The sequence below is a fragment of the Petromyzon marinus genome, chromosome 41 (assembly GCF_048934315.1).
Source record: "Petromyzon marinus isolate PM22_M1 ecotype Great Lakes invasive population chromosome 41, UKy_Petmar_22M1.pri1.0, whole genome shotgun sequence".
Taxonomy (NCBI): Eukaryota; Metazoa; Chordata; class Hyperoartia; order Petromyzontiformes; family Petromyzontidae; genus Petromyzon; species Petromyzon marinus.
Window position 1 is genome coordinate 11,598,311 of NC_133707.1, and position 24,268 is coordinate 11,622,578.

Genomic DNA, 24,268 nt, shown 5'->3' on the forward strand with positions numbered 1-24,268 from the left:
GGGAACAGGGGTCGAGACTGTTTAACACGTAGGCTTTCGCGACCAATATCATCCATAATATAGGTTTTTTTGGATTAGATCGCACGTAAATATAAATGTGTCTTAAACCCGCCACCGCCCGATACAGCCAATTAGTAAGGTGTGTCACGTAAACAGAACATGCCAATTCGTTACTAGTACATTACACCAGTGTGTTGGAGAGCAAATCCACATCATCAGGCTGATGAAGCGAGCTGTAATTACTGGCGAAACGTCGTACTCAGATTGTGAATGTTGTGGATTTGCTCTTTAATACACCGGTGTGCTGTACCAGTAACAAATTGCCATGTTCTGTTTACGTGACAAACCTTACTATAATTGGCCGTGTCGAGTGGTGGCGGGTTTCACGACACATTCATAATTACACAATCTAACCCCCAAAAAAACTATATATTAGAGGTTGAGACGTTCGCATTCCCGAGGAGTGCGAGCGGCGCTCCTCTCACCGTCATCAAGGCAATCGAGAATCACCATCGCTAATGGTGACACGAGCACCATCAGTAAAGGTCACGCGCACGCACGTTCATCGACTCCTGTAGACGTAAACCAAATCGATGACAGTTTAACCAAGCGAGGGTTCAATAAGATCCATTCTCCTCCACAAGGCGGACAGAGGAAGCTGTAGTGATATCTTAACGAACAATGGGCTGGCACACAATCTTTATTCGTGTTTCTAAGCCAGTGGTGAAAATTCCACATTCCCATGGCGAAAGCCAGTCATAAGGACCACATGCTGTTTTTCCAACACTGCGGTACGCATTCTATTGACCCCAACAGGGATTATTGCAATTACCCGACCTTAGATTGTGTCCATGACGATGGTGCACAGAGGTCGACTGTGTGAATGATGATATCACGTGGTCTTTTAATATATACTTTACATCAGATGGCGTACTCTCGTAATGCCCTGCATTAATCACCGGACAGTAATAAGAATCTGAAGTGAGTGCCCTGACCACTCGGGATCCAAGACGCTTGCAGCGATATGCGGTCATTACACAGATTCGGTGGTGCAGTGGTTGCAGGCCGCACTGCTGACGCACTAACGTACTTTCGATTCCCGGTCATGGCTAACAACAGTGGCGATAACTTTACTGGCCCTAAACCCCTCCTTCCCTCCCTTCACAAACCCGCACTGACCAGCACGGTGAAGTATGGTCAACCGGCCTGACACAGTGTGGAGAGGCCTTTATCCAGCTTTGCATTTCCAAGGGGGCTGCGAACTATACAAAGGAGCAGAGAAGCGTGCAAACAACACGACAGACGAGCGGCACAGACGAGTCATCGCAGAGACGCCACGGTCACGCGTAGCCCAGAGGCCCCCCGCTGGCGTTACCCAAAGCACACAGGCCACTGCAAATCTTGCCGGCGCACCTCTCACTGTCAGTAACCCGCCGCTGTCCGTAGCGAGCAGGGAACCAGAACATGGGCCTGCAGGAAGTGAAAGACGCCGGCCACCCGAAGCATCTCTGGCCGACCGGGGCCACGGGGGCGAGCCGGGAGACACGCGCATACGGAAAGTGGAACGTGGGGGGGGGGGGGCACGTGCAATGCGGGGGGTGGGTGTAGCGCCGAGGAGCGCGGAACGTAAACCCGGCTCGCGAGCCTGGCGCGCGTCTCTGCCGTCACCACAACGTTGTTGCTGCGCGCAAAAAAAACACGCAAGGGCACGCGCATTGCGGAATGAAGTTGCTATGGCGCTAATGACGCGAGCGCCCCAGAAACACGTTACGGTCCTAAAATAAGCAATGTCATCATCGGCCAGGCACCATTAGAGGGGTTTCAAAATCTCTGCCTGTGCTGAAAACACATCGCGTGGTTGATCTCAATGTCTGGGTTACCTGTATCTGTATGGGAATGTTTGGAAATATTCCTCTTTAATTGGGTTGTTTGTGAACGTTGTTTAGAGTACCCGAAGACAATAATAAAACGCAAATAAACGGGATTAAAAAAAATTCACAGGAAGATGGATCACGAACCCGCTTGCTGCACTGCCACGCCGTTGTGACGCCTCAAAGCACTTAAGAAATTCCGCATTACCAGGGAAGCGTCAACACGCGTGGCACGAGAGCCTGCGTGGTTATTTTAAAGACACGTTTTTCGAAGATCACCGTACAACAACCCCGAGGCGCTCACAAATTGCACGTCGGGGGCGGTGGGGGGGGGGAGGGGCTCAAATCCCTCAAGCAAAAGCCCCGAGATGGAGGGACGCGGCGGGCAGGCTTTGGTGAAGAGGGGCGGATTGGGCTCCCCCTGCCCCACCCAGGTGGGGGGAGCCTCGAGCAAAGAAGTGAAAGTTTATATTGGGTAGGGGGGAAGTAAGGGAGAGGATAACGAACATAACAGGGAAGAAGAAGGGAGGCCGGGAGGGAGGGGGCGGAGGGGGACGATGAGGGGAGGGGTTGGGATAGGTGAATGTTATTTATTTCCTTACAGAAGCAGTCTGGCGCATCCACAACGCACGTTCGGTTAACCACGCGGAGGGATTAAAACGCAACTTGTGAAGAAGAAGAAGATGAAGATGCGCCCCGAATGCGCGCTCGTCAGCACTGCAGCCGACAGAATGTTTCATTACCGACCCGCCCGACGATAATTTCTCTGCCGTTGTTATTCTCTCTCTCTCTCTTCTCTCCCTCTCTCTCCCCTTGTATGGTTCCGCATCTATTAATAAAATGCTGACGCGCCAACTTAGAAAGACCACGCGCGCAGGTGAACCGCAAAGAGCTTAGCGCGAGCAGAAAATGCGCAATTTGGACGTCGCGCCGCGCCCGTTAAAACCGCGGCCCCGGGATCAAGTCGCGCGCAGGAGCGCCGATCGCGGCGTTTACGGGAAGCCGCGCCGGATTACCTAACGCGCGCTTCGTAAACGGAGAACCACAGCCGCGGGGTGGGGGGGGGACAGGGACACAGTTCACGGACGCGTCGAGCGACGTGGCGGGAGAACGCGCGTTGACGGGTCACCGAGCCGTGCAATGCCGATAGCCGTGTCGCTCGTCGTGGGGTCGTGGCGGCTATCGCGGTGGCCACTCGGCGCGATGTCTGCCACTAGGTTATGGCGACAGTAGCGGCGGCGATCGGCAGTGCAGAGAGAGAGAGAGAGTGGTTTGGCGCGGGTCCCGCAGCAAGGAATGAAATGGTGCGCGCTACGTACCCACCTCCCCGTGCCCACCGCCCCGTGCACAATTACAGAAGGCTCCTCTGACTTCACTCGTTGAGAGATGCACGCCATGACGTGTACGTAAAGCAATGTTTCCAACCGCGTGGCATAAATAAACGAGTACTTAAACACGTTCACAAGGCAGCAAGTTATCAGCACCTGCAAATAAATTACGCTTAAGCACGCTGAATAAATAAGCAGGCGGTATGCTTCCTTCGCATATCTGGCCCTCCACTACAAAAATTATTTTTTAACACATCTCATCAGCCACATGGCCTTCTAGGAGTGCATCATACCCGCAGCATTAGTCCAATACAAGAAAACTCTGGACTCGTTCCAACATTCAGTCTCATTAGCAGGAGCCAGGCTTACTTGAATCAACGCTGGTGAAGAGCACAATGTTTATAGGAAAGGACCCCTCTTCCCTGTTAGATATTGGGTCTGAATAAAATATTAAGAAACAAAAAACATCAATCAGATGAATAAGAATACGGGCCCCAAAAGGCACCGTGTTAACATAATTGTTAAACACGAGACGGTTGATTGCTCGTGCCCAAGCCGCAAATTCATTACCGCGTACTTTCATTTTTTTTCACAACTCCGACTTGGACCCCCGAACAGATGGGGGAGGCGCGGCGCCGGCGAGCGGGCCCAGGTGGAGGCTGGCTCCGCCTGGGCCCTCGACTCCCCGACGGGTGCCGTGGGGGGGTGGGGATGGGGGGGGGGGCGAAGTGCGCCCATTCATTATCTCCGGCTGACGGAGAAAACGTCGTGGGGTCCCCGAGCGCAGCGCGGAGGCCCCCCGGCGCCGACTCGCTGGCCGCGAGCGATGAGCAGCGCTGCGCACGAACGCTACCGCCCGGCGAAGACGAATAGACGGCAAGTCCTCGATTAACGCGCGGTGTTCGCACCGCAACGCGCCCTCGCTGGAACGCGGTTCTTCCAATTAGGGAACACTTGGCACACAACGTGGACCGTGCACCCCCGTCATAGCACGGTTTCACTTGTGGCCAGGTCGCTTCTGAAAAAAAGCTATATAGCTCAGTGGGCCTTTACCATTGTAAAATAAAAAAATAGTTCGTTAGAAAAGTTAATTGAATCAGCGGGTGCTGTATCATCAACCAACCTGATTGCTGCTAAACATTTAAGTATATCAAGCTTCAAACCAAGATTCAAATCAAGATCAAATACATCTGTTAGACATTAACACGGCATATAGAAGCAGCTAGCGTTGTGGGCAGTGGCCCTTCTTCAGAGTAGAGGTCAGCGGATTGAGCTGTAGTTGGAGATCCAACTTCACAGTGCGGTGTCTCTAAATCTCTGCATAAAAGTTCACATCAAGAGATCTGAACTGACAACAACACCTCTGATTAGCACGGTTGGCTACACATGGTGCGAAAGAGGTTCAACATATATACGTACATACGCTTCACATTAACAGATAGAGCAGCAAACAGAGAAAAAGTGGTTATATGGCACGCATTAAAACTTAACACGTATCGATTTTAAACCATAGAAGTGCATCATTTGAGGCAGCCCAGTCATGTCAACTGGGGGTACACGGATGGAATGCGCTGTGACGAGGTCACAGATTCATTAGAGGCAATAACACAGACAGCAAGTGCAACCCATTTAAACCCTCGAGTCAGAAAACCAAGGCAGAGCAGCGCATGTGTGCTGAATGGAGCACTGTGCATTGCTCGTTGCCACGTGCCTATAGCGGGCGCCAGTCGCTCCATGGGCGACGGCGACTGTTGAGCAGCACTTCATCTAAATCGGCCGCAGGCAGGCGATGGGGCCTCTCAGCCCCCATCGCCGCTTGGCCCGGCATCGCGGCTGTCAACTCTCAGGGCAGCATTGCGAACAGAGGAATAGCAACACAGCACAATGTGAATTCACGCGGCATCTCAAGACGCCGGACAGAAAAAGTGGGCGTAATTGTTTTACAGAAAGAGAGAAAAAGAGAGATAGGCAGACAGAATAGACGGTGAGAGGAAATTCCGGAGCATGGATCTGAACACCGGGGCAAGGAGTGGGCAGCATGGACGGTTGAGGAAAGAAAGTTCCAGATGATGGGGGCAGAGGAGGAGGATGCGCGACCTCCCACTGAGCCAAGATTGACTGGGAGGCTTTCATGATACAAATTTGAAAACGACAGCATGAAATGAAAGAGCACAGCTGAGCAAAGTCACGTGTTTAGAAAACACACCGGGGGCTTGGCATTGCACGGAGGTAATCCTGTGACTTAGTGGAGGAGGGGTTGGTGGATCGTACAGATGGAACCGCCTGTGAAACTTGCCTTATTGAGTCGTCGTAGATGGTAGTACAGCAAGTAGGTTTTAAATAGACATGTACACAGTTTATCACTCCCTTTATGTGTGTGTGTGCGTGTTATCTCCAAGCAGTGTAGCGGTTAACCCGGCGAGACCCGGGTACGATTCCCTTCACGGCCAACACCAGTGACGATTATCTGAACCAGTCCTGGGCCTTCCTTAGGTCGACTCAGCCTTAAATAAGTAACTGGTGTGGTGTGTAAACATCGCCACTCAGAAGACAAAGGCGGTCGGGCGTTGTGCTGGCCACCCACTCCCTCGTGTACCGTGTCGGCCTTCATAGGCGCTCGCTAACAGCACTTGCCCCAACAGTCTGTTACAGGCTATACGGGGGCTCTTTGTATTTATCTCCAAGCACCCAGTGGTACACATTTCATTTACATCATCCCCCAAAAGGTGGATGGGCTGAGTCGACCCCCACCCTGACCGTGGCGCAAACTTGCAGAGTTTCTTCTTGCGAGCGAGGCGACGGTCCGGTACAAGTCGGCAGCGTGAACCCAGGCGACCCCGCGCGGTTACAAGGTGAAGGCGCTCAATCGCGGGCGGCTGCGGCTCGCCAGCACGCCGCGGTAAATAAGGATACAGTCACGCACCACCGTGCCACATTTTAAAGGATTAAAACCCATAACTCAGCGGCCCCGTCGTAAATTACCATTTAAGCCCCCCGTAAGCCATTTAGGAAAGAAAAAAAATATATAAACGGCACCATTATATTTATAAGAAATTTACGTCACGTTTCGCGAGATTCATTCGCGGGGGCCCCGGCAGGTGCCGCTGTCAATCCATCTCAACTCGATAAGCGCGTCGATGGGGGGGCGCGTCTCTCCAGGGCCACTGACCTATCGATAACCGCCTTGAGAAGACAAAGCGACTGCTGCCGCCGCCGCTTCACGGCGTCGCGTCGACAGGGCCAGGAAGCGCACCGCCTTCCACACGCCAGCAGCGCTGTTCCCCTCGCAGCGGCTGGAAACACAGGAGCGGTAGAGACAACATCAACACGGAGCCTCCCACCTCCCCTCTCTCGGCGATCAAAAACTCCTCGTGAGATAGGGACAGCTCGCCACCCCCCTGCCCACAACCCATCAGCGAAAGCAAGCATTCCTGTCAAACTGCCTGCAATATATTATATTATCAGAAAAAGGTCTGTGCGGGAAAGGGGTGGGGCATAATGAAAAGTGAAAAGTGGATTTGAGATGTGGGTGTTACGGAAAAAAACGGATGGAGTTGAGCGTGGTTTTGCGGGTTGGCCTGCGTGGGGCCATCTTTCCATCTCCGGGAAGATGCCAGCGTGAGTTTGCGTGGCGGCGAGAGTCTGGGAGAATTAATGCATGCTCAACATGTGGCGCGAAACCCGGGCAAACACAACTTGGGTTACAGGCGGCCATGAAAGCGTGTACATGGGTAAATATGGGAACGGTCAAGGCAGTACGACGAGCCGAGGAATGACGATGTAGCCGAGAAAGAACGTCCACGGAGCGGTGTGATGCGAAGGTGGCAGTGTATGTAGGGGGCATGTCCCCTAAGAGGGTCATAGAGCTGCAGATGAGGGTGATTTCTGCAAGCAGACGAGGAAGAGGAAGCAGGTGGATCAGCGAGTGAGACACTGCGGGACAGTTGGTGGGATGGTGCGAGACAGACAGAAAGGACTCTCCACGAGACATCGTGAAGGCCGCGAAAGGTAGAAACGCATCTGTGATGGGAAGTGGCTCTCAGTTATACGTGGACAACTCTACTGAGTTGCGTAGAAATTCAGGTGGTGGTGGTGGTGTTGGTGGTGCTACTCTGCTTGCGTGCTTAACGCCATCCCTCAAGTATGGCACAAAAATGCTTGGGGTGTTCGTGGGGTCAAGGGAAGGTCATTTTTCAAGAGGCAAAACAAAGCGGTTTATAATTAGACCCCGGCCCTTGGAATGATTGCGGGGGAAATATTAGAGGTTCTTGCTCACACGAACACTCCTTTGCCTCGCACTCGATCAATGTTCCTTTTTAACTGGTTGAAAAGGAATTAGCATTCGTTATTATAAATCAAAGATCAATCAATGCCGTTATTTAAAAGAAGATGCAACCCACAAAGCAATTAGCTCTCTGCTTGACGATGCGTTCTGGGCAGTACAACAAATTTGAAGCTTTGTTAATGAGAAAACAGACTTGGAATTTATTGCCGAGCGCATCATTATGGCACTCTGGTGACATCACTCTTGTGCATTTTAAAACATCAATCCGTTAACATCACTCGATCGCTGTACCAGAGCGCAGGCTCTCTTTTTTTCCATTTACAAACAGATACAAGCTCGTGTCACATGGGCCAGGACACACGCAGCCGATGTGCGCGCGTGTACCAAAGAGGCATTCGTTTTTAACTACATGCATCTTTAAACTACACGGGGCAAGCCAAAGCAATCCAAGCGTCAACACTGCGCAAACGGGCCCCGCGTTGAGAGAACACGATGACTCTAAGACCATCAAAGCGTAAACACGAGTGCACAATTTGGCAGCCGATCAAGGAAGATGGGGCTGGCTCGAGGGGGGCCACATGGGCTCTGGATCTCGGCTCGCCTCTCTCTCTCTCCCTTCAGCCAAAGCCCAAATCCCATTTCCCCGGTGCCATGCGGTGAGCAGAGCAACATCGCTGCCCAACCACCTCTCTTCCCTGCGCGAACAAGCCATCTCTTCGCTCCCCACAGCCCATTGTATGCCAATGTCATTGGTCAATTAAGTACAGGGGGCAGTCGGGAACGCACGTGTTTCAGACGTCGCACACAACAGGAGCAAATGAGATGCAGGGCACACAGGAGGCGTGACACAGAGGGCACAGAGGACATGGGGCAGACAGCACGCAGTACCCTGGGCAGGCGAGACAAAAAATCCCCCGTACGCCCTTCACAGACTCTTTGGACGAGTTGTGTTAGCGAGCACCTATGAAGGCCGGAACGGCACATGACGGGGTGGGGGTGGCCAGCATCACGCCCGACTGCCTTTGTCTCCCCAGTGGTGATGTTTACACACTGCACCAGGTACTGATTTGATGCCACGTCGACCTAGGGGAGTCCCAGGACCGGGACAAATAATCGCCACTGGTGTTGTAATCGAAACCCGTGTCACCGGGTTCATAGCGCAGCGTGCTGACCGCTGCACTACCACTCCCAGGACAGAGCATACACACCCACAGAGTTAGGTGCAGGTCACACAAATGTGCAGATCACAGAGGACACAGACAAACCACAGGACACAAAGGACGGGGAAGAAATACCCACAGCTACACAGAGAGATAGGGCAAAATAAAGGCAAAGATTTCCCCGTTAAGTCTTACAGACATCGAGCGCAATGGCGGTTTGTAAGCACACGCTAAGGGCAACACAGCACAGGAGGGGGTGGTGTGACCAGGAACACGTCCAGATGCCTTTGTCATCCCCGCGTGTTTACGCATCATACCAGGTGCTCGGATAAAACGGGGGGGGGGGGGGGGCGGTAGTCATGGGACAGCTCCACATGCCTAGCGCTACCGATGTTATTGTTCACGGCCAGGGAACCGAGCGAATGTTTGACTGGGATCGTAGCACAGCGCGTGAACCCACCGCGCCACTATACTCCGTAAATAACGAGCTGCGTGACGCGCACAGGAGAGTGAGAGCGGGCACGCACGAAGAACTCCGGGAAATGTTCTTGATGCCGCACACTTTTTTGAATGCGTCAACACTTCCAGTAAATCGTTTTTTTTTTAAACGGGCGCGTAACGAAGGCCGTTTTGCGGCCACGTTAAAGCGCTCCCATGAAAGTCGACGTGTTCAAGTCACGCGTGAACGTAGGGGAATTGAATATGCACTTAAAAGCGGGAAGCAAGTTCACACACCTTGGTGTCAACTGTGGATGTGGGGGGTCGAAGAGGCAAGATTTAGCATCTTTAGCAAAGACGGGTACACAACGCATGGCTACAGTGCAGTGGAGACCAGACGCGATGTAAACTGAAGACAACGTTCAGCCGACCACAGATGGCGGGGGAGGACAGCTGTGAATTAAAGCTGAGCTTGAACAGGGCAAGGGAGTGTGAGCAGCTGGGGTCACGAGGAGGTCCCCGGGAGTAGCAGAGGAGACGGGATGACATCCCCTTTGCATGCAGGCTGAGCAGAGGAGTTCCACAATGTCCGATGGAAATTCCAAACGACGTCGGTGATCTTTCGTAGAACTAGGAAATGGCGATAAACTGGGGCATCCTATGTCATTGCACTGCCATTCAGATTGGAATGATGTGTCCGCCTTCCTTGAAAAGACAAAAGTGCTCATAAAATACCACGGTGGTGTCAGCCGTACTCATTTTTCTTCCACGCTGGGATGCCGATAGAGCATCAGTTTCACCTGCATCAACCACCGCCTTATTCCATAAATAAGCCATATTTTACGAGACTAATGAACAACACCCTGTGTGTATTATTGTGATGATCTTGAATGTTTTAATCGTGAGGTTGACTATTTGGTAGAACTGCCCAGGATCAACGGAGAGCTTTGGTTAGCCGAGCGGATGGGTCAGGCAAAGCAGCGGTGAGATGAGAGCGGAGAGGATCTGTGAATGGGCGAGCGCTTGTGGGGTATCTTTGACATCCACTTTACAGCAGATGACGCGCTTGGGTAGGACTGGGTTTTACTAACTTGGGCTAAACCCGTATTTCCATAGGCAGTCACTAACTGACAAGCTCTGGCTGGGGTGCACGTTAATACGTACCAAAGCCTCGCCAAAATGAAGGAAAAAATGTACCTCTCCATTACGGTGCTTACCGAAGGATGGTTGCCTAAAGGGACAGCCATCCCAAACGCGCCTTCTTGTGACACCAAGGCATCCAAGTGGTAATGGCTGCTGAGAGGACAGAGGTGGCTTCTACACTGCCACCCTGTAAGATCTCTTTCAAGCAGACCCCTGGGCCCCACAGGCCAAAGGTCCAGGGACACTGCTGTGGCCCAGGTTGAACGCAGGATTGCACCTGCCTCCATGTCTGCCCCTACAGCCTATCCCGCTCCAAGATACTCAAGCATATAAAAAAAGGATTTTTATTTTACCGAGCTATATAGCTCTCCAAGGCCTGGACCTCAAAAAGCAACCGCTCTCACCAGATTCAGTCTATGGTTGTATGCATGTTGAACCTCTTTTGCACCGTACGTGGCCAACCGTGCTAATTGGAGGTGCGGAAGGAAGGACAACAAACTAAACACACAAAGCAGTTCTAAATAAATTAGTTTTCAATCTAGAAGGAAGAGCACCTCATAATAAGTGAGATTTGGTACGGTACAAATTCAAAAACTCGTGTTTTGTACTAAAGATTAATTGCCGAAGTTATCAACAGAAGGTGTATATCAGAAAAACTGCTTATGCGGTAAGTCTTATATTGGACAGACGGGATGTAACAGCGTAAGACTAAAAGAACACCAAAGGAACATAAAATTCTCCCAAACACAGTTGTCAGCAGTGGCAGAGCATGCTTGCCAACAAGGACATTCAATTGATTTTGATAACGTTTAAGTGTTATGCATAACTAATGATTACTGCCCAAGATTAGTTAGAAAATCAATTGAAATTGAGAAGAATTCAAATATTTTAAATCGCTGTGAATGCTATAGACTCAGCGCAGCCTGAAAGCGTATTATTAAGTAATACACAACACATTGCAATTCCTTACAGGTGAGTCACATGCTAAGTAGCTGATTACTGATCTATTGCATAATTGCATACACCCCCTACTGACACCCCCACCTCTGATCTCGAATCCTGATGGGGTTCAACAATGATGACGTCATCCTGCACTATTTAAGACTAGAAGCAGGTGGATGGCTTCACTATTCTGGCAAATCACCTGAAGATGCAGGATGTAATTTCCAACGAAACGTCGAACTCAAATTGTAAATGTTGTGGATCCACTCTTAAAAACACCGGTGGGCTAAAGTAGTGAACTATTTTTGATTTAAAGCTTTCGTGACTGCAGTAATTCATATTCTTAGCTCTTTCGGTAAAGTCACGTTGAAGGGAAACAATAAAATAATAAAATATATTATTTTATTGTATTGTTTCTCTTCAACGTGACTTTACCGAAAGAGCTAAGAATATGAATAGTGAACTATTTGTTTTTGTCAACGTGACACTTTTTTTTTACTCATTGGCTGTGTCGGGTGGTGGAGGGTTGAGACACATTTATAAATAACGCGATCTAACCCACGTGTTAAACTGAGAAGTGCACCTGAAAGCGCCCTATGCGGTGACCCTCTTTGTTCGATGGCCAGCCATAAGCCGCTGCTGCGAAGATGACCGGAGTTTGTGGGATGGTTTATGCTCCTTTGACAAGATCAGCCAGGGCAATGGAGCCTTGGCCTTGAACGGGGTACGAAAAAGGAGGAGGGCAGAAGGATGAGAGCATGATCTCCTGGTTCACATGGAAATCTGAAAGCACCTTGGGGGGGCACGAGGTCTGCAGCACCGCCGCCCGTGTCGTTCGAGGGCACCCCGAAATGAGGCTCAGCCACCAGTGCCTGCGGCTCACTCACCCCTCCTCGCCAACGTAATGGCCGACATTGAGAGCAAGAGGCCAGCGGCTCGACCGGTGGCCTGCTGCAGACAGAACGTTTATCAGCACCTGACGCAGATTCCATGGAGCCATTTCCCCCTTGGAACGCGATCGTCTGCATGTCGTCCGAATATGGACACACGCTGGTGTGCAACATGCTCTGCAGATCTGCAACCACCAGCACTAGAATCTTCGTGAAAATGCTCGTTTCTTCCCCTCCGGGCCACATCCCCCCCCCCACCACCCCGTCTTCTGGAGAGCAGAGCTGAGAGGGTCTCGGTATCTCCCGGTGCCACTATGGTGCTGCCAACTGCCTCCCAAATGCCTTGGACGCTGTCCAGTGGCAGGCTAAGAATCCTCTCCCCAAATTACGTGAGCTTACCCAGACCCTGAGCTTCCCGAGACCCTGGGCGAGGGACCTCTCCTGGGCCTTCTGGAAGCCCTCCTCTGTCCGGGCACACGGACGGGGTTTCATATGTACCTCAACCGGAGCGTGTCAACGACCACCATATGAACAATCCACCAGAGCACGACGGAATCTGTCCGTCTTCTTCTAACGTACGAATTAATAACAGCAGATTAAAGGTGTCATTTTAGATTTGTTATCCATTCGATTGTCTGTTCAGAAACAGAGGCGATCTCATTATTATTCTTTGAGTCTTTCGGTAAAGTCACGTAGATAGGTTCAAAGAAAATAAGAAAAAACTACGACATTTCGATCACAACACAAGCGGTCGTCATCAGGCAAAGAAGTTAGCTTCTGAAGGCAAATGTTTATAAAGGTCTGGGGATGGGCGTGGAGCAAGTATATCAGCGGCAACCAGGGTCATGGGCAGTGCACCACTGGCAATGCAGCAACAATGACAATGCCGCACAACTGCCAATGCAGCAGCTCTGTTAATGTGAGCAGATCTTGTCCATTCCTCCATTAAATGAGTGAAGATATCAGCAGCGGAGTGTTTACGATGTGGTCGATGGGTTAGGATTGGTGGCCGCACTCGCAGGCCGCCGAATCGTTGATGCGCCATGCGGTGGCCGCATTGGCCATGCTCCGGTCTCGATTCGGTTGATGGTCGACCATTGGCGGCGTGGAAGGTTGAAACCGGGAGGTTTGACAGTAGGGTCCTGGACGAGGCGTTCTATTTTTGACGTCGGCAGCCTCACGTTGGTGCTAAACTGGCTCAGAGGGCCAACGTGCGAGCGCCGTGCTCCACGAGCAACGTAAACAAGCGGCGGTTACGTAACACGTGACTCGCGCACGAGCCGCCCGATCTTAAACCCCACACGGGCATCGCCGCGAACTCGCCACAACCGCCCGCCGCCGCAACACCGACCATTGTTCCCATTAAACCTGTAAGCCTGTGTGCCGCTATGGCAAAATAGATTTTAAAAATAATAAATTAAGCCACGCGCACAGCTCAATCAGCGGGCTGGTTCATTATTTAGAACGGCGGGCAGATAGCGGCCGGAATGTATAAGTCATTTTGGGGCTTTTTGTCAGCGTATTGATATTACATAAATAATGAGGACGCGTTCCGCCGAGCGCGGCGCGGCGGCCGCGGCGGCGGCGGCGGCCGCGAACGAGCGCACTCCCGGGGTGGAATTGACGCGACGCGTTCGAGTGATTTATTTGCAATGAACTTCAGGAGTCGTTCATCAGCCGAGGATGATGCGCAAACGCGTCCGATCAATTCGCGGCGAGGCTCAGCGGCCCCGGCCGGTCGTGGGGAGCGGAAGAACGGGCGAGCACCGCGCTCACGGTCGCCCGCTCCCACCACCTCGCTCGCCCGGTTAAAGCCTCACCAAGTATCTCAAGACTCATTTTCAGGAGGGTCCTGACAAGCTTTCATATGAAGGATGCGATCGATGTTGCTGCTGCATGTAGTCCCAATTGAGTATTTTTCAGATATTCATAATAAAGGTACGTTTATTATGTAAAAAAATGCGTCGTTAACCCACCACCACTCGACGCAACCAATCAGAGTAAGGCTTGTCACGTAAACAAAACGTGCAAATTAGTTACTACGTCAGCCCACCGGTGTGTTGGAGAGTAAAGCCATAACATTTACAATGTCAGTACGATATTTCTCTGGCAATTACATCCAGCTTCATCGAGCAATGACTAATATTGGTCGTGAAAGCCTACGTGTTAAAACTAATTTTCAAGTAATTCTTCAGCATTGGGACGTCTTGTCCAATACTCGTTGCATGGTACAGTCACACCTCGGTATACGACCGCTTTAGAATACGTCGAATTTGGCATACGTCGTGTTTTGACGAGAAAAAAATGTCTTGGGATACGACGCGCTTGCTAGAACTTGTATGGGTCGGGATGAGTCACCGCGCATCCGCGTAGACCCCGTTCACGACTGAAACAAAGCGCCGTTCCTCAGTCTGCCCGTAGATCTCGTTCAGTGCACGACCCTTGCTATAACTCTGTGAATTTTCACGTGGTGTTTTTTGTCATTTTAATGTATGTATGCATTTTAGTACTCAGTAGTGTCTACATCATGTTCTACAACCCCATTCATGTATAATATGCCGTATAAAATATAATTTATTATACTCTGGAACGGATTATTTCCTTTCCCTTTATTTCTTATGGGAAAAATTCGTTTGGTAGACGTCACTGTCGGAATAAGTCCTCCTACCTTCTGGAACGAATTAACGACGTACAGTGAGGGAAAAAAGTATTTGATCCCCTGCTGATTTTGTACGTTTGCCCACTGACATAAATGATCAGTCTATAATTTTAATGGTAGGTTTATTTGAACAGTGAGAGACAGAACAACAAAAAAATCCAGAAAAACGCATGTCAAAAATGCTATAAATTGATTAGCATTTTAATGAGGGAAATAAGTATTTGAACCCTCTGCAAAACATGACTTAGTTCTTCGTGGCAAAACCCTTGTTGGCAATCACAGAGGTCAGACGTTTCTTGTAGTTGGCCACCAGGTTTGCACACATCTCAGGAGGGATTTTGTCCCATTCCTCTTTGCAGATCTTCTCCAAGTCATTAAGGTTTCGAGGCTGACGTTTGGCAACTCGAACCTTCAGCTCCCTCCACCGATTTTCTATGGGATTAAGGTCTGGAGACTGGCTAGGCCACTCCAGGACCTTAATGTGCTTCTTCTTGAGCCACTCCTTTGTTGCCTTGGCCATGTGTTTTGGGTCATTGTCATGCTGGAATACCCATCCATGAACCATTTTCAATGCCCTGGCTGAGGGAAGGAGGTTCTCACCCAAGATTTGACGGTACATGGCCCCGTCCATCGTCCCTTTGATGCGGTGAAGTTGTCCTGTCACCTTAGCAGAAAAACACCCCCAAAGCATAATGTTTTCACCTCCATGTTTGACGGTGGGGATGGTGTTGTTGGGGTCATAGGCAGCATTCCTCCTCCTCCAAACACGGCGAGTTGAGTTGATGCCAAAGAGCTCCTTTTTGGTCTCATCTGACCACAACACTTTCACCCAGTTGTCCTCTGAATCATTCAGATGTTCATTGGAAAACTTCAGACGGGCATGTATATGTGCTTTCTTGAGCAGGGGGACCTTGCGGGCGATGCAGGATTTCAGTCCTTCACGGCATAGTGTGTTACCAATTGTCTTCTTGGTGACAATGGTCCCAGCTGCCTTGAGATCATTGACAAGATCCTCCCGTGTAGTTCTGGGCTGATTCCTCACCGTTCTCATGATCATTGCAACTCCACGAGGTGAGATCTTGCATGGAGCCCCAGGCCGAGGGAGATTGACAGTTCTTTTGTGTTTCTTCCATTTGCAAATAATCGCACCAACTGTTGTCACCTTCTCACCAAGCTGCTTGGCAATGGTCTTGTAGCCCATTCCAGCCTTGTGTAGGTTTACAATCTTGTCCCTGACATCCTTGGAGAGCTCTTTGGTCTTGGCCATGGTGGAGAGTTTGGAATCTGATTGATTGATTGTTTCTGTGGACAGGTGTCTTTTATACAGGTAACAAGCTGAGATTAGGAGCACTCCCCTTAAGAGTGTGCTCCTAATCTCAGCTCGTTACCTGTATAAAAGACACCTGGGAGCCAGAAATCTTTCTGATTGAGAGGGGGTCAAATACTTATTTCCCTCATTAAAATGCAAATCAATTTATAACATTTTTGACATGCGTTTTTCTGGATTTTGTTGTTGTTATTCTCTCTCTCACTGTTCAAATAAACCTACCATTAAAATTATAGACTGATCATTTCTTCGTCAGTGGGCAAACATACAAAATCAGCAGGGGATCAAATACTCTTTTCCCTCACTGTATACCGAGGTACCACTGTACATGCTCGGAAAGCAGAAAGTCCGGAGGGAACCCATGCAGAACAGCCAGAGCAAACATTACAAAATCAACACAGAAAGGGAGCCCGAGTCGGGCATCGAACCTAGGTTCCCCTTGCCACGAGGCACGAGAGTTACCACTGTGCCACCACATCGGCCGCTGACATCTCGGCAACATCGGGTTGATTCCCGGTCATGTGGCTCAGAAAAATTGAAAAGGGTTGCTCATTGTACGAGGCCAGCGGACTCCAAAAGCAGTGCACACGCCTAAGAGGACGCTCAACAGCTATACTGCTGCGTGATCCACCAACCCCAACTCCACGTGGCGGGACACAGAAAAGTACCACCGTCGTAGTATCGGCAGCGCAATAACTTTGTGCGCAAGAAGTCGGATGCCTGCACGGGAAAGGTTCAACGGACTGGCATGTTGAAATCTTTCAGCTCTGAAATATGAAAAACATTTTCAAGAGAAATATTTCAGGAACCAACGGGAACAACGGCTGCTAAAATAACTTTGTTGTGAAAGGGCGCGTGCGCCTGCTGGCTCCAGGCTGCCAATGGAGGCGAGACGACAGAGCCCCCCCCGCCCCCACCCCCAGGGAGATGGGCGCTCGCTTCTTCTGACCGCCTCACGATATGCACAGTTGGCTGTGTATGGTGCGAAAGAAGTTCAACAAACATACATAACAACGCAACGTCCAGCACACGAGGGCGCGTTAAGACCACCGAGACTCTGAATCTCCTTTTGCAAGAGACCTGGGGCTTACGCTTTTCAATGTGTTTGCTATAGGTGGATTTAATTGACTTGTGGGGGCAGGGGGGTGAAGAGGTGATGCAACGGACACAGGAATGCGCGCATTCAACCCAGCGACGGAGACCAATTTTCAGCAGGATGGTAATTTTGAAACGTTTGCCAAATTTCTACCTTCACGAGCATTTTGTGTTTGAGAGCAAACCTGGGCATGCCTGGAGAAACCCCATCGTGTATGATCATCACCCTCAACAGCCACGCTCAAATCTACAGCTGGACAAAGGCCGCACCTAAACCGCTGCCACCTCCCATGAACCATCATATATTTGAAGGGATTGTTCTTATTATTAACATCCAAAGGTTGCGGGACAGATTCACAAACCCGCTTGCTTTACCGCCACTTCCTGGCTGCCTCGTGGCCCCTGGGTTTGGGAATGTAACGCACCGTGATCTTTGCGTGACCCACCAACCCCGCCTGCGAATAGCTAGACCCTGCTGGAGTTCACACTGAGGATCCCACCACCACACACATCCAGAGGGCAGTATCGATTTCTCCGAACCCCCCCTCCCTGTAAGCCGCGGGCTCTAGCACATTTTGCACAACGCTGCATAGAGCTCATTTGCCAGCTTCACTTCCACCTTAGGGGGGGGGAAATTTGAAAAAGTCGAACGCACAGTGTGTGCGTGTGTGCATGTACGTGTGTGTGGGGAGTAGTAATGTAGTTGTTATAGCACGCTGCGCTGCAAACCCAGCGATCAAAGATCGATTCCTACGCACGGCCAACACAGCCATTGACAATTATCTGAACTGGTCTTAGGCCTCCCCTAGGTCTAAAATATGGCTCTAGATTTTGGTGTTATAATTTATTTATGTAGTTTATTTAAAGCTTTCGTGACTGCAGTAATTAATATTCTTAGTTCTTTCGGTAAAGTCACGTTGAAGGGAAACAACAAAATAATAATATATATAAAACAATAAAAATTCTCACGACGTTTCGACCGTTTGTGTTATGGTCGAAACGTCGTGAGAATTTTTATTGTTTTATATATATTTTATTATTTTGTTGTTTCCCTTCAACGTGACTTTACCGAAGGAACTAAGTATATGTAGTTTATTGTTAAAAATTCGGTCACAGTCCCAATGATCACTGTTACATTGGATTTATGGCTTTTATTTTGGTGATTTCGAAAAGTTTTTTTTGTTTTGGCCATGTTTTTGTTTATTGTAGTACAGAGTTAGACTGATGGCCTTAATCTTAGTTGTCTTGTGGTTGTTGTTGTTATTTGACTTCCATCCCGCTGGGATTTTTGCACACAGCGTTGGTGTACGGTGCTATTTCAGGAATATTTCAATATTTTTTTCCTGTATTTTCTGTTTGCACAGTCACATAATCACTTTAAGATGTTTTCTTGTTCATGTTTTTTGTTTGTTGCGGTTGCACCCGATTCAAGAGCCGGATGGCTCACAGGGCTATACCAAATAAATGAACTATGAACTAGGTCGACTCAACCTCAAATTAGTACCTGCTGCGATGTGTAAAAACATTGCCACTGGGGAGACAAAGGCGGTCAGGCGTAGTGTTGGGAACTCACCCCCTCGTGTGCCGTGCCAGCTTTAATAGGTGCTCGCTAACAGCACTTGCCCCAACAGTCTGTTGAGGCTATATGGTGGGGGGTCTTTGTCTTTGTGGGTGACTGCCGCGTGTAATCATGGTGATCGGCCATGCAAGCCTCCACCGGGCAAACTCAACAAACATGCCAGGGAGTCGGCGGCGCAGCCCTCACAGCAACAAGGGGCCCGAGTTGAACCTAGGTTCGATTCCAGACTCGGGTGCATCTCTGCGTGGGATCCGTACTTTCTCTACAGCCTGTTCTGCGTGGGTTTACTCCAAGGTTCTCCGGTTTCCTCCCACAGATTAAAAACAACAACAAAAAATCCATGGAATGTAACCGGTATTGACCAAACATCCAAAAACTGAAGAACTGCTGGCAATTTACTCAAATAGCGTTTACGCTCGGCAGCGACACCGCCCCTGCTGAGAAGACTTGTCAGGAGCCTCCTGAAAGAGCGTCTTGAGACTCGGCGAGGCTTTGGTGGATAACGAGCGTGATGATGATAAATCACAATAACAACTCGACTCAAGCGAATGTATTCATGCTCACCTCTGTATTAACAGGCGGCGCACGAGCCCCAGAGCGTAGAAACTCGGTTCGACTCTGCTTGGTCGAGGTGGTGAGGACGGGGGGGCGGTAGCCTGGGGTTTTACTGTGCACCTTCACCGCTGAGCCACTTTGCGAGGACACGAGGGTTTGATTCCCGTCACAGCCACCCAGTGAGTTCTGCAGGGAAACGAGCAACACAGCTGTTAAAGGAACATCCGGTGAAGATTCCACATCCCCACAGCAGGGGCAATAATGGCCTTGAACTTGTGATCACAGTGCCACCTGGCCAGAGAGAAACGCGCGTACAGCCGCTTTAGTCACTCCACTGCCGAGGGAGGGCCTCGTCATGCGATGCAAGGCGTGGGATGTTTTTGACCAAATATCACAACGACCGGTCAGCGTGGGTTGGTGAAGGCAGGGAGCCATGGATGCGGGAACAAAGAAGTACAGTCACGCGATGGATTCCGCCGCTCTCCCCTCTGCTGCCGAGCACGTAGCTCCACAGCAGCCTATCGCAACCTGATATGCAGTGGTCACCGATCCAAGCAATACCTCGCCTCGGCCCTAATAATATAGACAAAGAATACCTTAAATTAACTACAGCAGAACAAACCCATTCTGGAGGTGGTGTGCAGGAGGTGGCGTGCCCCATAGAGGAGGTGTGCAGAAGTGTGGCGCAGCATGCAGCTCTGCCCCGCTGCTGCACTCCCTCCACCGCTGGAGTCGTGCAGCAGTATGCATGCATTATGAAGCTGTGCAGCCGTGCTCACCGCGGCACACCATCCCCTCTGAAGGAGGTGTGCTCAGCACCTCCTGCACACACACTGGGCTCGTTTTCTGCATTCGGAGACGAGGCTGTCTGTCGCCTTCCACCCACGGCAGTCGCCGCTGACACAGCACCCATTCCTCGTCACGTCACACACATGCAATGTCGCTCTCCCAGTAATCCAGTTAGACGAGCGAAAACGCCAGTTTATCCAGGTTTATCTGGGGTCCAAACCCCAGATAACCAAGCGAAGCACCGGATAGTTAGCGCAGGCAACTGGCTCCCGGGGTAGGCATACTCCACATTACTCGGATAAGCAGAACTCTCCTGTACCGCTCGTTCAAATCCCCATTTCCATCGCGAGCATTAAGGCTGGAGATAAACTTCCGCCAGTATAAACACATTTGTAGGTCATCGAGTACACAAACACGCACAAATTAAAACAACACCACAACGACAAATTATTATGCAGTCAGCACGCGCGCGCGCGCAACCGCCCTGTTTCACGGCTCGTCAAAATTCTCGGGCAATGAAATTTTAGTCTCGGGCAAATAAAACGCAGCATCTTACTGCCCCAGCGGGCGAGTAAAACAAGCGCGCAATTTCCTGCACGCGCCGCGGTAAATAAGCGCGGTCCAGGCTGTGCCGGAGTAGCCTCGGGGGCCCACAGAGAGTCGGGCGGCCCCGTCCCCCCCGCCCCCCCCTCCACCCCCCCCCCCCTTACGGCGGCACAAAAGGCGGCTCACGGGACAAACCGAGCGCCGCTTTCGAGTTGTGCAACTCGGCTGCGCGTTGCGGTTCTGTCCACCGGCAGTTTGACCCTTTCCCCGTTCCGATGACGTACTCACGTACGCGTGCGTCGTCAGTTTTTCTTCCGATTCTAATCCGATTACGAACGTTTACGTCATCCCAACGGAATCCAATAGAATCCAAACACAATCGGAAGAAAAAGGCCATGCAGGAGGGCGTGTGGCACAGTTTGGTGGCAGCTATCGCAGAGTGCTGTCGTGTCGCTACAGTTCGATGTGGCGAGTACATTGTCTTTAAAAACAACGGCGCTACGCCTCACCAAATAAAATAAACGCTAACCGCTTGCGCGTTCATAGATTCAGTGGTGAGCGGGCCACCCACCCTGCAACTTGCAGACGTCACGGAACGGGAAATGGTTAAAATCACGTCCAAGTGATCCCTCCTGCTCAAGGGAAGCATCGAGTCGGTGATCATCTCTCCAGGTTTACAGCCCCGAGAACGTGGCGGAAATTCCTCGTTTCTATGACGGTTGCGAGACCCACTGTAGGACAACCAACGTTGACTTTGCACAAAAGCGGTACTCGTTTTATGGACCTCGCGGATGGACGATGATGGGGCTGGGGCTTGCAGGCCCGGGCTAGGTCGCGCGGTGCACGGTACGACGTGGTGGCACTCAGCATACGGGGGGGGGGGGGGGGGGGTGGGGGATTAATGGCTGCACACCTTGCTTGCAGCCATTACTGCGTTGATATTAAAGTGAAAATATCACCGGTTTCCAATCCAAAGGGTCGCCGAATCCACGGCAGTTTAAACCATTGTGCAACTTTCTACCAGGCGGCATAAAACGGGTTCACCATAGTTTAGTCGTCGGCAAGTCAAGCGCGGTGCGGTAAACAGTGGGAACTCCCACACCTCTTCCCAACGTGGCAGAGTCAAAGCTTCCTAGCCATAACGCAGATCATGCACGCATGTATGATGAAGTTATTTTGCACCGTACGTAGCCATACGTGCTAATTGGAGGTGCGAGGGAAGGACAACAATCTAAACACGAGCAGTTCTAAAGTAATGAGTTTTCAATATGGATGATTTAAAAGTGCATAGCTCCAGTGGCTTCCTAATATCAGAAGGAAGAGCATTTCCAGACGACCGCAGAAGCGCATCTGAAAGCGCGCAATGCGGTGACCGTATTAGTTCTATGGCCAACAAATGATGGTTTATTCTCCTTGACGAGATCACAGAGCATCCCCTTGGCCTGTCGGCTCCTGTGGGAGCAACGCACCGTGGAGGACCTCACTAGGGCTACGCACCAGGCAACCACCTCACCTCATCATCATCATCATCACGTGCCCGATAACCGGACACAAGTGCGACTGCGGCGTTGGGGCACGAGAATTAACTGTGGAACGTGGACGAGTCGACCCAATACCCTCTAGGGCTCCCTCTCGTGGAGGCCCCTTCCGCCAGCAGTGGCGCGAGCAGGCAATCGCAGGGGATGCACTATCCTGCCTGTTGTCGGCCCTTCAAGGAAGAAAGGGGGCGAACGTGAACTCTGTTTTCGCCGCGGAGGAAAGAGTCGGTTGGAAGGGGTGCAGGGAATTCCGGTTTCTTCAAAGGCCCTCGTGCACGCGCCTTGCCCACTGTGGTGGAACGAGCCAAGGCTTTGTGCTTTGGCACCGTGTCCCGCTGTTGTGGTTGGAGATAAGAGGTCACCCTAATGGGGGCTTCAATACCAGGTTGGGATTGATTAAACAGACCCATGAATGTTTTCATTGCCAGAGCTCACGTTAAATATGGCTCGGTAAGTGTTACTACATAGAGATGCATGTACGTATTCGTTATTTTATAATTTATTATTATGATTAGATGGCTTGCTTATCCACGACAGCCTCAATGAGCCTCAAGACTAATTTTCAGGGATAGTTCTGCAGTAAGGAGCGATGGTGCTTTGCACACTCGCAATCCAGTAATTTGCAGGTAATTTTTCAACAATTGCATATTTGCCCAAAAAAGTTACATTTTAGGATTCTCTAGCTATGGGAGGAAACCCGAGAACCCAGAGGAAGCCCAATGCAGAACAAGGGAAGAATGTACAAACATAGAGGCGCCCGAGTCAATCAAATCCAGGCCACCCTCTTCTTCTTGCAGTGTGGCCAAGTGTCGTCACCCCACTCGTGCAACCCTGCCACCCGAAGTGAACCTGGGTGGCACTGAAGACAGCAGTGGGTACTCACGCGAGCTCATTCCCGTGTGAGAGCACAGGGGGCAGACCCACTTCCCCACACAAGACAAAGATCCCCCGTATAGCCCGAACAGATCTTTGGGGCAAGTGCTGTGAGCGAGTACCTATGAAGGCCTTCAAGGGCACACGAGGGGGGTGTATGGCCAGCACCACACCCTACCGCCTTTGTCTCCCAACTGACGACATTTACACATCGCACCAGGTACTCGTTTTAGGCGGAGTCGACTTAAGGGAGGCCAAGAACAGGTTCAGATAATCGTCTGGTGTTGGCCATCGAACTGGGGTCGTCGTGTTTGTAGCGCCGCGCGATAACCACCGCGCACGCTACCGCTCCCCACTTCCCCACATGCACGCACGCACGCAGCAAGGCAGTCAATCACCGCGTGTTCACACCTTCACCCACATAATCAAGGGGTAACAGATAAAACGGCACAGGCTGCTTGACACTACTGGGGTGCAGAGGGCAGTTCTCCGCTAAGAGTTTTATAACCGGGCGCCCTTACAAGACAATGATGCGTTCACCGTGCGCGGCCTGCCGGAGCGTCTTTGGAAAAATACAGTGGCCATGATTACGGCGCTGCCCTTGTAAGAGGTCACAAGGTGAAACTGTAGACAAATCCGTGCCGCCATTGAGCCGGGACCCCTTTGCTACATGGCCATTATTGTTGGTTAATTGCGTTCACTGCGGTTACGCTGATAGGCTCTGTGGGACCCTCGCAGCGAGAAACAGGGCTGGGGGATCGTCTCCGCGGACGATGGAAATTTCGCAGGAATATTTTTTTTCTCTCACTCGCTCTCTCTCGCTCCTGCACAGCCCAGCCGGTCCTCAATCTATTGTTGGGTCACAGCACCGAGGGCTATTATTAGACCCCACCGCTGCACTCGTGTCGAGCGCACGCATGGCCTGTGTATATTTTACGAGGATAATTGTCAAGTGAAGCAACGCACGCCACGCTAGTAGGAATGGCTCGTCAATAATCTACCGAGCGCAAACGGGGCGCTCACCTCGCTCGCCGGCTAACGCTGCCGTTTACTCGGCCCCGTTGGGATAAAATCGCCCTCGGTTGGGAGAAACCGACGCAGGCTCCATCGCTTCACGTGCGATACAATTCGCAACACACAATCCGTATTTGCAGTCTCTCGACGAAGGACGCACGCATTTGTTTTTTCTGCCAGTTGCATCGGCCCCCTACCCATACCCCCACCCCATGTCCGCAATAGATGCTGCCGCC

General features: G+C 50.9%; 1 protein-coding gene across 6 annotated transcripts in view; it reads right to left on the minus strand.

Moving 5' to 3' along the window:
- The window catches only part of LOC116950878 (uncharacterized), a 236,210-nt gene that overhangs the window by 158,545 nt on the left and 53,397 nt on the right, over nucleotides 1–24,268 (minus strand). For 4 of the 6 annotated variants that reach the window (XM_032969004.2, XM_032969008.2, XM_032969003.2 and 1 more), the window contains exons 2-3: nucleotides 19,282–19,458; nucleotides 6,369–6,492 (exon numbers count right to left, since the gene is read on the minus strand). The gene's annotated coding sequence lies outside the window, so the exon portion shown is untranslated. The remainder of the gene's footprint in view (nucleotides 1–6,368; nucleotides 6,493–19,281; nucleotides 19,459–24,268) is intronic. The other 2 variants (XM_076073392.1, XM_032969006.2) reach the window with 1 other exon arrangement.